We start from the raw sequence: 14,966 nt of genomic DNA, 5'->3' as shown, positions 1-14,966 counted from the left end.
GAGGCTTGTATCTATTCCTGTCTAAGGTTAGTAATGAAATGCATATTTGTGTGCATAGCAGAGATACAGAAAGCCCTTCATGTTCTCTTCATCCACGAGTCTCCTCCCCTGTGTGCCAACACAGCCAACCATTCACTGTCCGTCACACTGGCTCACATGATCCTTACAACCACAGCCATCATAATCAGCCTATTAACAAACACGGTGGCGAATTATAAAGGGAGTTCGCCTCGTGGCTATCACTGTGCACAAAGACAATAATTGATTTATTCGGTTTAAATAAAGAATGGTCCTTTATGTGGTCAGCAGCATTATTCCCCTGCAGGCATCACTGACGATAGAAGTTTTTACTACGTGTTGATTCATAAAAAGCTGCATATTGGTTAAATTTATTTTCAGCTGCATCTGTTCTGTCGATACTAAAAAGAGGAAGCGTAAATTAATTTTGTGCGGTGTGAAGCTTGCACTCAGTGAACTTGGCTTCCTCCAACCCTGAGCTGTCATTTGTGGATGTGCATGATTCTATGCTGCTTCTCGACAACTATACTCAGCCCATACAACAAAAGCTAGATCAGACATAAACGCCACCAGGCTGAAAATTACAAGCTTCCACTTGTGGTTTCTCCATATGTGTGTGTGTGAGAGAGAGAGAGGGAGAAAAGACGTCACAAGGGACAGAGCAGCTGCCTCTCTCTGTGTCCTCATTGTCTCCACTGAGACTCCACGAATTCAGTGAAGCTCCATTATCCATTTAAATTGACATAATAAGGCTGCTGGAAGCATTATTAGATAAGGAAGTCCTGTGATGTCATGTTTAAGTGCAAGGAAAATCTGTGACCTAAATCAAGAACTGTTTCTTAACTTTTTTCTGTCTGAGGTATGAATTTGCCCTCATGCAAAGGCCACTCTTCAAAATGGGAAAGAAAAGAGACTACGACTCGAATAAAGCAGATGTGCGTTGTTTCAGTGGCCTATTTCATAACTGAGTGCTAATACAAATAAAGTGGTGCAGTTGCATCAGTGTTGTCTAATTAGCATTTCTTCCACCTTTTGAAGTTTTATCTTGGCCCATCTTTGGACCCCGTTAGCTGGGAAGTCACAAACCAGGTCAAACAATCAAATAGATGTGATTTAGGACGTTAAGGCCTAAAAACTATCCAAACAGATGTTCCATCCATCCATCCATCCATCCATCCATCCATCCATCCATCCATCTATCTATCTATCCCAGAGAGTCTCCTCCCAATGGGTGGTTTCTGGAAAACCTCTGAGAGGAGGAACCCAGGAGGTGTCCTAATAAGATGCCCAAACCAACTTAACTGACATCATTCGATGCAGAGCAGCAAGGGCTAAACTTCTAACCCGTTATCTGTAAGGTTGAGCCCAGTCGCTCCATGGAGGAAGTTAATTTCATTGCTGTGCCTTCTATCATAATCCAAATCTTTGGACCACTGGTGAGGGTTGGAATATACTGTAGATGTACACCATCACCCATGCCACCTGCTGTCACTTCCTGTCCTAATCCTACTTTGCCAAGTCAGACTGCATCTAACTTCATCTCCAGCTGCAGGCTACCGCCCTTCAAGACATCAGAAACATGAACTCTGCCTTTTCATCCCGCAGATTTCACTACTGGCATAGAGCCAATTTGTTTAGCTGTGTTTCGTTCCTAAACAAAACTGCTGACCCTAACCGTGTTTACCTTTTTAAATAAAAAATAGAAAGTACTTCTGGACCAGTGTTTTTTTTTTTGTCTGCTCTGTAGTCTCAAGATAGCTGTTAACACGTAGCCAGGCTCTGCTGGAGGTTTCCTCCTGTTAAAATGGAGGTTTTCCTTTCCACTGTTGCTGCGTGCTTTCTGAGGATGAGGGATTGCTGCACAGTTAATGACTTTAGCAGTCGTCAATCAGCCGACTACTTTGTCACCTACTCACTCCCTAGATATGTAACATTTTACAAATTGGCATTATAAACTGCAAAACTCAAATGCATTGTATTTTAACTAGGATTAAACTGTACTACATGGATTCGCCCTGCTGAAGAATTGCATTTAAAAATCAATGGTCAAGACATTGTGCAGGTACAGGAGGTTAGATATCTTGTTCTGATTTTGGACACACATCTCACATTTTGAAAATCATATTAAAAAGATTGTAAAATTGCAGAAAGCTAATTTATATAGTTTCAGAATGATCAGATTGTTTGCCACTTCCTGCTGCTAATTTCTTTGTGAAAGCCATGGTTTTCTCTCAGTTGAGTTATAGTTTAACCTCCTGGTCACAGGCAACAGCCACAACAATCAAACCATTAAGAATGATTTACAACAGAGCTTTGAAGATTCTAGATAGAAAACCCACTCAAACACAACACTGTCAGGTTCTGCAGAGGTTAAATGTACTGATTTAAAAAAATAATAATAAAGTTTTGTCATTCAAAATGATTGCATAAATGTTTGCACAAGCCAGGCCATCCTGTTCTCAGTGAGCTTGTAGTCCCACTCAGAGCGGTGGGCTCCATCACACCAGGAATCCCCAGTGGAAACTTCTAGGGATGAGATGGACGTTGATGGACCCACCGTTGCCAGCAATAACAACTTTAACTATTCTGTAAACATCTTCCACAAGGTTTAGAAGTGTGTTCATGGTTAGATGAGAAAACCTGAATTGCAGCCTCCGCTCTAATTCATCCCAAAGGTGTTTAAGAAGGTTAAGGTCAGGACCCCTTGAAATAAAAATATTCGTGTACATATGTATATATACAATATTTTTACATAAAAGAAGGACATAATTGAAATATGCATATATGCATAGTATACGTCTCGGCACTCTGACTGTTACTTGTTAGGGTTAGGGTTACAGAAGGTAAAAGTCTAGAAAATTTGTGTCCAGGATGTGTGGAGTTCGCAGAAATGTTAGCTGCCCTTTTCAATTGAGTGTGTAAAATGTATTACATGTGGTGCTTTACATTTAAAAGTCACCACATGCTTTACCAGGCAAATATTGTCACTGTGGGGCAGTCAATGTTGTATTAGCTGTAATTTGAGTGGACAGTTAGTAGTCGGGGTGATCTCACTGAAACTGAAACCACCATCCCTGCTTAATGATTAAAACCACTGTATGGTGGGATAATGAGCTCATGGTGCAGTAATGTATTTTCACCCTAGTGTTGCACTGTTTGAGGTGGTTACTCCTTTAAACACCAGAAACGGTTTAGATTACAGTGTTAGCAGCTCACGCTCAACTAGCCCAACCCTAAACACTTTAATGGTGTTCTGTTAGATGAGCTTTATGAAGGTAAACTTCAAAAGGCTTCATCATTAACTATTTCTACAGAGGAGGAAGTTGCAATTCTGATGAGTGATTCATGAAATCAAGGTAAAGTGAGAACCTTGAAATGAGAAGATGTTTTCTTGGAACTTTGGGAAAATGCTGACAATCCTGTAGAGTTACCGTGGAGGAGTTTATAAAAGATCCTCTTAACTTAGTCAGACTCAAATTAGTTTGAGTCAGTTTTTTTGGTGGTGCATATTTTATTTATTTTGTCTTCTATAGTTGGTACAAAAGTATTCACACTCTGAACTTTTTATGTTTAATTCAGTTCAGTTTTATTTATATAGCGCCAATTCACAACACATGTCGTCTCAAGACCCTTTACAAAGTCAGTTCAGTCAAATCATACAGATTTCAAGTCAGGTACGTACATTGCAATTAATCCTAACTATCAAACGGTGCCGTCAGATTTATTATTCAAATTGGTTAAAAAGTTTTTCTATCTAAGGAAACCCAGCAGATTGTGTTGAGTCAGTGACTTGTAGCATTCACTCCTCCTGGATGAGCACGTAGCGACAGTGGAAAGGAAAACTTTTCACATTTGTTTACGTTAGTCTCTATATTTAATTGGGATTTTATGTGACCAGAACCCAGAAAGTTTTATAATTGAAAATTTGAAAGGAGTGACATGCATTTGTATTCAGTCTCCCTGAGTGGAAACATTGTAAAACTGTCTTTTGGTGCATACACAGCTGCAAGTCTTTTGAGGTATGTCTCTATCAGCGATGCACATCTAGAGACTGAAATGTCTGCCTATTGTTGTTTGCGAAATAGCTCAAGATGAAATGGTTCAGGTATTGCAAAAGATTCTGAATTTAGTTTAGATCAAGGATATTCTAACACATGAAAATGCTTTGATCAAACCCATTCCATCTTAGCTCTATGTGTGTGTTTCAGAAGGTGAACCTCCACTTCAGTCTCAAGTCCTTTGCAGTCTCTAATAGGTTTTCTTGCAGGATTGCCCTGCTTTTAGCGTCTTCCATCTTCCCACAAAAAGTGATAAGTTTTCTTGTTCAGAATCAAAATAAGAATCAACTTTATTGTCCACGTTTTTGTGCACAAACAAGGAATCTGACTTTGGTTTCCATCGCTCACATAAACATCAGTCAAACAACGACTACAATGTGTAAAAACAAATAAATAGGGACAAGGAGCAGTATGTACAAGTATGTGTTTTTTGTATATATTAAATGAGGGATAAAGGTTCCCCACACCATGATACTACCACCACCATGCTTCAGGGTGATGTGCAGTGGTGAGCACAATGTTTTGTTGTCTGATCAACAGATTCTCCTACATAAAGAGTGCATATTTGCTCATCTTGAGCTGAATTTTTAGTTTGAATAAATTACACATAGTTGGACTCTATTTACCAATTAGGTGACATCTGAACACAACTGGTAGCACTGGAGTTTTTAAAGGGTACAAGAGTAAACAGAGCTTCTCACTATATATTAATATGTGATGTATTGAATCATCTAACCTGCAGCTGAAGCCAAAAAGGAAACTGCTGTGTTATTTTAGGTCCACACTGCAAAAAATGTGCTGTACATTATTTGAAGACAAGACAAGCACTGTTCCTAGAAGTGTCAGTCAGATGACAAACATAGCAAAGACTGAGGTAAAATTAAATAGCTCATGCATGAGGCATTTACACGAGATACAATATGCCTTCAAGTTGCAGAGTAGTGGTTTACCGCATCAAAATGAGCATAGGCAGCCTTACTTTCTTCTGAAAATCCTGTGAAGCAATTTCCTACGCTGTTGTGCAATTTAAATGTTAAACCACTGGGGTTTTCTTTGACTTTCAGCAAGTGTAATCCGTATGTGTTTCATCTTTCTGCTTTCACATTCCACAAGGTGTGAAGCTGATGTCAGGAAAAGCAGCACAGATGTTAGTTTGCTTAACCCGGCATTCACACACTATCACAGACTGACCCATTTCCAGGAAGAAATCCCCAAGAGGGCACCCATATGAGACAAACCCATGTGAGACGATGGACCAGCAACTATAAAAAGGGAAATTTGGGAGAAAGACAAATCGTGCACTCTCTGCAACCTGATCCCCCTGTCGTTCGCCTTTCTCATGGCCCTGCCTGAATGCCAGCATCTGTGTAAACGCTTAGGTAACTCCCTCCCCGCTGTGAGCGTGGAAGCAGCATAAACCACTTTTCAGTGCACACATCCTCTTAGATCAGCTCTGATTGTTAAAAGAAATGTCATAGCACTGCATAATTTAAATGAACACTTTTCACAAGTGTAAAGATGTTTCCCCTGAAGTACAACAGAAACATTTGCCAAGGTTAACACCATAATATAGTATGATCCCTCCCCTCTCTTCTTAGCAGAAGTGAGTGGCTGCTCCTCAGAGCAGGGTAAGCCCCAAAGAGACACAGTTTGAATCTTAATGGCACCTTATAAAAGCAACGCCACCTTTCACAACAAAATAATATGCATAAAGACCCAACAACTTCCCCTAACAATGACTCAGAGTGAAGATGCTGAACAGAATAGATTAAGTAAAACTGAAAAATTTCAATACCTAAATGGGTGTACATTTTCCACAGTCATCAACGGCCTCTTGGTTTTATTTCACCAGAATCAAAAAATACCTTACTGGGTTCTGCTACTGCTGACTGAAAGAGGGAAATTACTTTACAACTGCTGAGACATGAAAGAGTTAAACACAAACAGCTTGATGCATAAATTAATAAATCAGTTAGTAAAAAATAATTACACTGCATGTTGTAAAAGCTACGAAAAGTCAAAGTAGTGGCAGTTTGGTAGTTGTTTACATTAAAGAAGTCATAAGTTGACCTGCCTGAATGACTGAAGGGTTAGCATTTGGATCTACAATATGGTGTTGCAACCAAGGTATCTTTTGGCTACACTTTACCTAAAAAAACAAACTAAAGTTCTTCAAAGAGTGCACTCCCTTCAAGGACAATGTCTGTTGTAGTTTTAACGATTGGCTACTCAGTGGAAATTTCTTCAGGTCTGTTTAAAGTTTTATTAAAACTGGATGAGTAGATTTTGTATAGGCTTGCCTTTCTGGCAACGTGAAGTAGGCTAAAAGATCTCAAAAAGCAACTCACCGTATTCCAATTTAAAGAAATTAAGGAATGGATGAGAAACAATGGGCCACACAGCTATTTCTAATGCTTTAGGTCTCCAGTAAACCACAGCGAGAACCAATGTCCACAAATGGAGAAAACATGGAACCGAGGTGGACCTTCCCAGGAGTGGTCGGCCTACCTTAATCGCAAAATAACCAAAAACGGTATTTATAGCACTGCAGACTTCACTTGGTTCGGTTAAGGTTAATGATTCAACAATAGAAAGAAGCTGAGGAAAATGGCATCTATGGGAGGGTTACAAGGCCAAACCCAATGCAGACAAAAAACACAAAGGCCCATCTAGCATAAAACCACTAAACATGATGGCGTTAGTGTGATGTTCTGCTGCTTCAGGATCTGGGCCACATGCAGTAACTGATGGAGCCATGAATTCTGCCCTCTAACAGAAAATCCTGATGGGGAATGTCGAGCCATCAGTTCCTTGATCTTAAGATCAAGCACATTTGAGTTATGCAGCAGTTTGCAAACCAGCAAGTACCCCTCTGATTACCTAAAAAAAAGACTAAACAAAACCTCAATGAAATGTTTGAGGTGGCCTAGTCAAAGCCTACACTATGCTGTGGTATTACCTGAAACAACCCATTCATGCTATAACAACTTAGCCAAGAAGAGTGGGCCAAAGTTCCTCCACAGAGATGTAAAAGACTCAATGTGTGTTACTCCAATGAGTTTGTGATAACTGAGACCAAAGTAGAGATGTCTCGTCATAAAGCACGGCACCATGTTTGGTGTAACCCAAAAAACCTCATACTAAGCATCAAGCTATGTGGTGGAGGTGTGATGATTTGGGTTTATTTTTAATCCATAGGACCGCAGCCTCACATATCTGGACAATCACAGATTAACATCGATTTCATCCGGCAACAGTCAGATGAAGAATTAAGCATAAACTAATCAAAAGCAAAGATCCATCCAGACTGGTGGTGGTAGTATGATGGTGTAGGGATTTTATCTTGGCCGCTTAGTACCAATTAAAATTATTTAAATGCTATAGCCTACCTGAATATTGTTGCTGACCATGTCCTTCCCTTTGTGACCACAGTGCACCCATCTTCTGATGGCTACCAGTGGGCAAATGCAACATGCCACAAAGCACAAATCCTCCCAAACTGGTTTCCTGAACACAAAGTTGAGTTCACTGAACTCCAGTGCCATCAACAGCTGTGAAGAATTTAAGCAGCTCTGAAAACAAAGCCGGTACCAGCAACCTCTTGAAGTGGGTACCTAATGTATGTTTAAGTGAAGAGTCAAGAGAAAATCTAGAAGTACACAGGACACAGGATCCAGCTGATACCTGAAAACTAGTGAAGACAAAGCTCAGTGACTCCCATTAAAAATGACCACAACGAATAGCATTGTGTTTGCAGATGAAATCCAATCCCCACTTCCTTATACTTTAACAGTGAAACACAAACTAGAGATGCTAAGTCTAAGAGGATGTGTCAGTCTCTATTTCAGTCTCCATGAAAGAGCAGGGAGGAGTAACTGAACCTTTTAATATAACCCCATTCAAAATGACAGCTCTGTATACCGAAGCTTGGTGTTTATCTGCAGGGTTTTGTCTAAACAGTAAGATCACTTTCAGTTGTATCTTCATGATTTCTCTAAATAAGGACCGCTATTTAGATCCAACTTTGAATTTTACAGCCTTTCCGTGTATCCTTAGTTGCAATTGTAGTGGATGGGGACTGATGGACCATGATTCCTAGACAGTGCTTTCCCAGGATGTGGCAGAAAAATTGATTGTCCTGTAGTAAGTAGCTGCCTTTGTGAGCGTTCAGCTCTGTTTTTTCAACGCACTCTTGCACAAGCATCCTGGGAAAGCACACCTGCAACAGGTCGGGACTCTTTTTAATCTATAGTTTTGTCTGCTTTGAGGAGTTATGACAGCTTACACATGTAACAGTTTTTTGTTTTTCTTTTGCAAATTGCAAAATACGAAGACGGATGAGATAGGATGCACTGTACTGTAATAGGTCATGGTGAGATAAGATGTCACAGACACGAATAAAAGACCCACATGCACATGTATGCACACACGTGTGCACATGAGCGTAATGAAGCAGATCCTTTACATAAAGGGATTAAATGGCCGGCAGCCTGAGCAGGTTTTTTAATTGAAGATTTGCTGAGGAGACACTTTCAAGGCTTAATGGACCTTTCTATTTTTACCCTCACAGACCTTTGGTAGTAAAAATACTCAAAGCAAGATGCATTACTGATATTATAACCAATAAAATATAAGAAAATCTGATCTTTAGAGTCCCCTCAAAGGCATTAAGAGTTAAACTACAATTAACTGCATGAAATGCTGTATTTCTGCAGCAAAACCTTAAATGAACAGCTTAAGAAATATAGCTTGTTGAATGCCTGAGCACCATTTTAATGTTGTACAAAAGGCCTGTAACCTGCATGAATTGCTCAGTGCATTTTTCAGTCTCAGAATTAGCCACTGACTTCGGTTGAGGGTTTACAGTACAAAACTGTGAATGAAGTTCCTGCCATGTATGGTTGTTAGGACAAGAGGAACAAGGAAGCTGAGTGTTTCCTCTCTTCGGTTTCTGCTGTTGAATTTTCTTGTCAATGAGTTGTGCAATGGCTGAAAGCTAAGTTTACTACACCGTCTGAGTTTATTAATATCCTGCTTCAACAACACGCTGAGATCAAGTAAAGTATTTTCATAATCTGCAAAAATATATATAAGCTGCGGCCTAGCAGCAGCAAAACATTATAGATTTTAAGTTTCATGCACACTGTCCAAACCTCTAACAGTTCATGCTTCTGTGTGAGTCACACTTGTTTGTTTCTCAGCTTGAAAAGCCACTTTGAACAAAAACTACTTTTTAAAATTAGTCTTGTTCTTCACAATCTAGTGATTTGCGGTTATAAAAGTCTATGCTCACTTTGATCATAACCGTCACCCTCACTGTTTTTTTTTTTTGTTTCAAACCAGTAGGGACAGCAGCAGCAGCATCAGTGTGAATCACAGTTTCAGGTGCACTGCACGCTCACTGCTTTATATACCAGACATTAATACATGTAACGTGTTGAGTCAGAAGGCAACTTTCCCTCTCGCTGTACAGTAAATTCACAACGAGCTCTGAAGAAAAAAACATATGCAGGCTGTTTCAAAAGACTTTATACATCTCCCATTACTTAAAAAAAAGTAATAAAATAAAATAAATAAATGATGCACACCACATAATTTTTTAACCCAGTTTTGTAACCTGATAACAAAAGTGTAAAGATGACTCAGATAAAGCTGAGTCATCTTTTTAGTTTTGTACTTCACTACGAAAGTGAAAATCCTGGCATTTAGGGAAAACACAGCACAACACAAGAAGGAAAACTACTCAGAGAAACAACTTTTAACATCCATCCATCCATCCATCCATCCATCCACCCACCCATCCATCCTCTACACCTGCTTATCCTTGAAGGATTGGGGGGATGGTCCTATCTCCAGCTGTCTTTGGGTAAGAGGTGGGGTACACCTTGGACAGGTCGCCAGTCCGTCACAGGTCAACACAGAGACACAGAACAAACAACCATTCACACCTTCATACCTAAGGGCAACTTATAGAGACCAATTAACCTAACAGTCATGTTTTAGGACGGTAAGAGGAAGTCAGAGTACCTGGAGAGAACCCATGGATGCACAGGGAGAACATGCAAACTCACAAAGTTCTAACTTAGAACCTTCTTGCTTCAGGGCAACAGTGCTACCAATACCCTCTCACATACCCTCTTACAAATTATTGGTGAAAACAAAAGTAAAAAACAAAAGAAGTATATATTGTCCCTATCACCATCAGTTAACTAATTATTTGAAAAAGAAACAAGAAAAGAATTTAATAAAAAACATAAACAAAATTTATTTTATCAAATCAAACCCCTTCACAAAAATAAAAGAAACAATAAAACAATACATTAGAAGAAGAAAAATACCTTCCTATGAATAAATCAATCTAATATAATAAAATTGTTTTTGTTGATATTCTACAAATGGCAGCTCACTGATATCATCACAGTATTTTCAGTATTTCAGAATCAATAAACCATAAATCTGCTCCACTGAACATCTTCCATGTTTTTCAACTTTCAGTGGTCAATAATATTCCTTCTTTAAAACTCTCTGTCCATTCACCCGGGTCATCCGGGTTTCATTATCTGTGCCAGTCCGTGGTGAGGTGCCTCCATGGCTGACTGAGTGCAGTCCAGAGTTTTGTGACCACAATCAATGAAGGCAAAACTCACCGTCAAAAGGTTGCTGCTATCCACAGTTAGACTGTTTATAGTTTAGGGAGCACAAGGTGCATCAACTATTGGTGAGAAACCACTCAGAAATCTCTCTTCTTCTCCTTTGCATTGAAAGTTATTCATCCAGCATATTATTGTCACATATTAGGATGAAGTGTAAACTTTAAACCCACACCGCTGCTGACCCCAAAATAACTACAAATGTGTTGATACAGAAGGAAGTATAAACCTCCAATACTAAACATAACTATCCAATATGTCCTTAATAAACATGCTGTTAAACAACGCTGAGGTTTTGCAGAGACATCATTGGTTGCACATCTTTCAACCAATCCAGAAGCAAGAAACAACAGCAGAATGACCCTTGTAGAAAACGTATTCCACAACGAATACTACATGTCTGTACAAATTCTTAAAACTTTTCTTGTATTCTGTTTCAAACAATATGTGTCTCAAAAGTGTTTTTGGGCTGTGATGGACTGGCAACCTACCTAGGGTGAGCCCCGCCTCTCGCTCAATGGCTTCTGGACATAAGCACCAGTGGTTATAGACAAAGGATTGATGGATGGAAACGTGTATCTTTACGCTGATGCCTGTAAATAAAATCTAGCCCAGCAACTGCCTCCAGAAAAGAGTAATTAGACTGTGCCTGTGTGTAATTCAATCTCAGTATAAATCCAGCTGTGCTGTGAAGACCTCAGAGGGTTGTTAGACAACATTAGAGGACAAACAGCATCATGAAGACCAACGTATTGCATCCAGTTCAAAAGCAATGCTTCCAGTAATATTGACAATGTTGTAGATATATTTAGATGTAATATCCTTTTTTCATCAGCTCCCAGGTCTTCTGTGTTTTATACAAGCAACCCTTCAAAGCATTCTCGACTGTTAGAATGCATCTAAAACACCGAATAACAATCAAGTAAAACTGTGAATGGTATGTTTTAATACCAAGTGGAGAAAAAGTGTATTTTCTCTGTTCATGTGTGTTCATATGAAGATTAATAGAAGTAGGAAAAATGACTAAATTAAAAAGCAGGTGAGAAATCACACCTGATCTGAGCCCTGCAGGCATTGGCTGTGATTCATAATGTGCGAACGAGACGACCGCCTCTCACCTCCTGGTGTCAAATGCCAACAATGCATCTGGTGCAGCCTTCCAGTGTGTGGTGGTGGGAGGAGGGATTTACCAAGTGAGCCGATAGCTGAATGGGAGACAGCAGACCGCTGGCGCTGGTGAACAAACAGCGCAGTCACATCAAAAGGCCGAGGGCATGAACACTAACGATGAAGTCAGACGTTTCCCTGAGGAGAAACACCCTGAATGATGACAATAAAGAAAGTTATTATCGTTTAGATGCATTCCTTAAATTCAGACAGAAAATAGATGAAAGTCTAGATAGCCAAGGCTACGGGGTAACTTAATTGAATAAGTAGGTATTATACATTTTGTTTGTTCAAAAGGATTTTGATAGATTAAGTTTGTCAAAAGCACCACATATTGAGGATTATATCAAATCTAGTGGTTTGACACCACCTTTGTCCTTTACTTCACCCTACAACCCTCTTTGAGTCAGATAAAAAAAAAAAAAACAAAGAACAGAAATGTCCTGTAAAACACGGTTTACATTAACTTTTAACAAGTTTATCAGGTTGTAAAACAATGCAGTCAATTGTCCACGTTTTGTCACCTCAAACTTTATTGTAGTTGAATTGGTATTTTATGAGATAGACCAACACAACGTAGAATATGTGTGTGAAGAGGAAGGAAAGGGATGCATGGTTTTCACAACTTTTACTAATAAAAATCCAAAAAGTGTGGCATACGTTTGCATTCAGCCCCCTTAACTCAGCTGACACTGAATAAAATACAGTACAACCAACTGCCTTGAGAAGTGAACTAGATTGTGAAGACTTTCAGATGGGGCATTTTGTGGAGAGGGCAACTATTAGTTATGCATTCCACAATCTGAAGTTTATGAAAGAGGAGCAAGGATAAAGTAATAGTAAAAAGAAAACTAATAAGTCATTTTTGTATTTTGCCAGTCAGAAGAAAAAGCAAACATGTGGAAGGTGCTCTGGATAGAGGCTGTAAAAGACTGGAGACTGGGACAGAGGAATTACCTTCCACCAAGACAACAACCCTAAACAGCCAGAGCTGTCGAATGGGCCTGTATTAGAATGGCCCAGTCAAAGTCTTGACCAAAAACTAATGGAGAATTTATGACAAGATGTGAAAATTGCTGTTCACAGACTGTTCCCAACTAATCTGACTAACTTCAGCTATTTGGCAAAGAAAATTGGCAAATATTTTCAATTTCTAGATGTAAATAGGAGATAGAAACATACCCCAAAAGACTTGCAGCCGTAACTGCAACTAAATTTGCTTCTACCAAGTATTGACTCAGGTGAATAGAAATACACGCCACACAGCTTCTATTCAAAGTCACATTGTTGCACAACACTTCATACTGGAAATCAGAAACTTAAGTGGAAAATTATCCTTATTTATGACTTACTGTAGGTCATGACCAAGACATTTTCATATGTCACAAATTTACAAAATATTTTTTAACTATATACGCTTAACATGTTTATGTGCATATTATGTCTGATTAGGTGGCACAGTGGTGGGAAACTCAGTCAGCCTTTACCAGCCGTCTTTGTGATCTGCTTACTGGGTGGACATCCCCAGTTCATTTATTACCTGAAGTCCTGCAGTAGTTCTGCGTAGGATGTGAAGCCCGACAGCACATTCCTGTACAGCAGAGAAAAAAGAAAAGGGAGTGGGAGTTGGTGGAGGTTTATTTTAATGAGCTTTGTGTTTATTTAACCTCCTTTCTGCGCTTCCAGATACCTACATGAAAGCGAGCAGAAGTCAGAATCAAAAAGCTTGACCTGGCACAGTGTGTGGTTGCATGAATCTTATCAGAACAAGCAAAAGTGCCCAGGGTGAGTGTTTTCCAAAGAAAGCTCATGCATGCAAAGGAGGGACCAAGGTCCAAGAGAAAGGGTAATAAAAAGTGACATGGAGCGATATCCAGTCTAGTGAGCATGAGTTACTCCTCACCTGACCGCATCTAAGAGGCCAACCAAAGACGTTTGTGAAGTATTTTAGATGACTTACATCTGGTGGGCTGTCAGACCTGAAGAATAAGCTGGAAGTGCCAGACAGATGACTAGAAACCAAATTATAAACAACTCTGATGTCTAGTATAGGCTAAAACTGAAACTGAAGCTAGTCACCTATAGCTTTATTTAGCTTAACATTAAGTCTATGCTAATTATTCACTAAAAACATGTTAAAGGTTACAAAATTCCCCAGTGAACTGTTTTTCACACTTTGATTAAATAAATAGGACACCAAATGTTAAGATTTAGTAGTAGCACCAACATTACATCAGTCTGGCCAAGTTAATGGCTTTACCTGATAAGCTAAGCTAAGTTAGCTTAGAATAACTTTTTTTTAGCAAATGAGATAAGCTAAGTTAGCTTAGCTTTGATCTTCTTAAACAGTGCATCCATTAAAATAATTTCAATTCTAAATATTATATCTTATCACATTATTGTAATTGTGATACATTTTACCATCTGTTACAAAATCTCATAAAACAGTTTTTCAGTCTTTTCACAAACGCTCATCCACCCACCCACGCACACACACACGCACACACACACACACACACACACACATACACATACACCTACGCAATAATACAAATGTTTGAAGATCATACAACACAGGTTACTATTACATCAATGTGGCCTGCCTACTTTAATGCTAGATTGAATCAGGATTTAATAGTCAATCATGCAATTAGGATAAAGTCAAAACTGCAAAAATTCCCTGGCACCTGTCGTAGCCATCTGCTCTATATGGTATGCCTGAAATGCCGCAACAGGACACATGAAAACAACAAAAACAAAAAAAAAACAAAAAACAGTTTTTCACTCTTTGATTTGAAAAATTTAACATAAGATAAGTACTAGTAGGATACAAGAGTTATATTTATTGGAGGCCAGTTAGCTTTACTCTTCTTAATTTGTGCACCAAAGACTATAAATTGTAAATATTACAATTTGTCAAACGTTAGTGTTTTGTTCTGTTCTGTTTGTCTGTAACGTACATTTGATATTCTTTCATTTTTTTTACCTGTTAGTGTTATTTGGAGGGATTTTTTGCTGAACAATTCACCAGTTTTGATCTAAAAACAGAACAGGGTTTTCCCCAAGTTTCAAT

The 14,966-nt window shown here is 39.0% G+C and overlaps 1 long non-coding RNA gene across 3 annotated transcripts in view; it reads right to left on the bottom strand.

The window, feature by feature from the left end:
• The window catches only part of LOC124857775, a 68,157-nt gene extending 54,474 nt beyond the window's left edge, over nt 1–13,683 (bottom strand). For 2 of the 3 annotated variants that reach the window (XR_007035677.1, XR_007035678.1), the window contains exons 1-2: nt 13,434–13,683; nt 11,845–12,046 (exon numbers count right to left, since the gene is read on the bottom strand). This is a non-coding gene — a long non-coding RNA (uncharacterized LOC124857775). The remainder of the gene's footprint in view (nt 1–11,844; nt 12,047–13,433) is intronic. The other variant, XR_007035679.1, reaches the window with a different exon arrangement.
• Nucleotides 13,684–14,966: the final 1,283 nt, after the last annotated feature.

Source organism: Girardinichthys multiradiatus, chromosome 21 (assembly GCF_021462225.1).
Source record: "Girardinichthys multiradiatus isolate DD_20200921_A chromosome 21, DD_fGirMul_XY1, whole genome shotgun sequence".
Lineage (NCBI taxonomy): Eukaryota > Metazoa > Chordata > Actinopteri > Cyprinodontiformes > Goodeidae > Girardinichthys > Girardinichthys multiradiatus.
The sequence above is the reverse complement of the archived record's forward strand: the minus strand, read 5'-3'. Positions and strand labels throughout refer to the sequence as shown.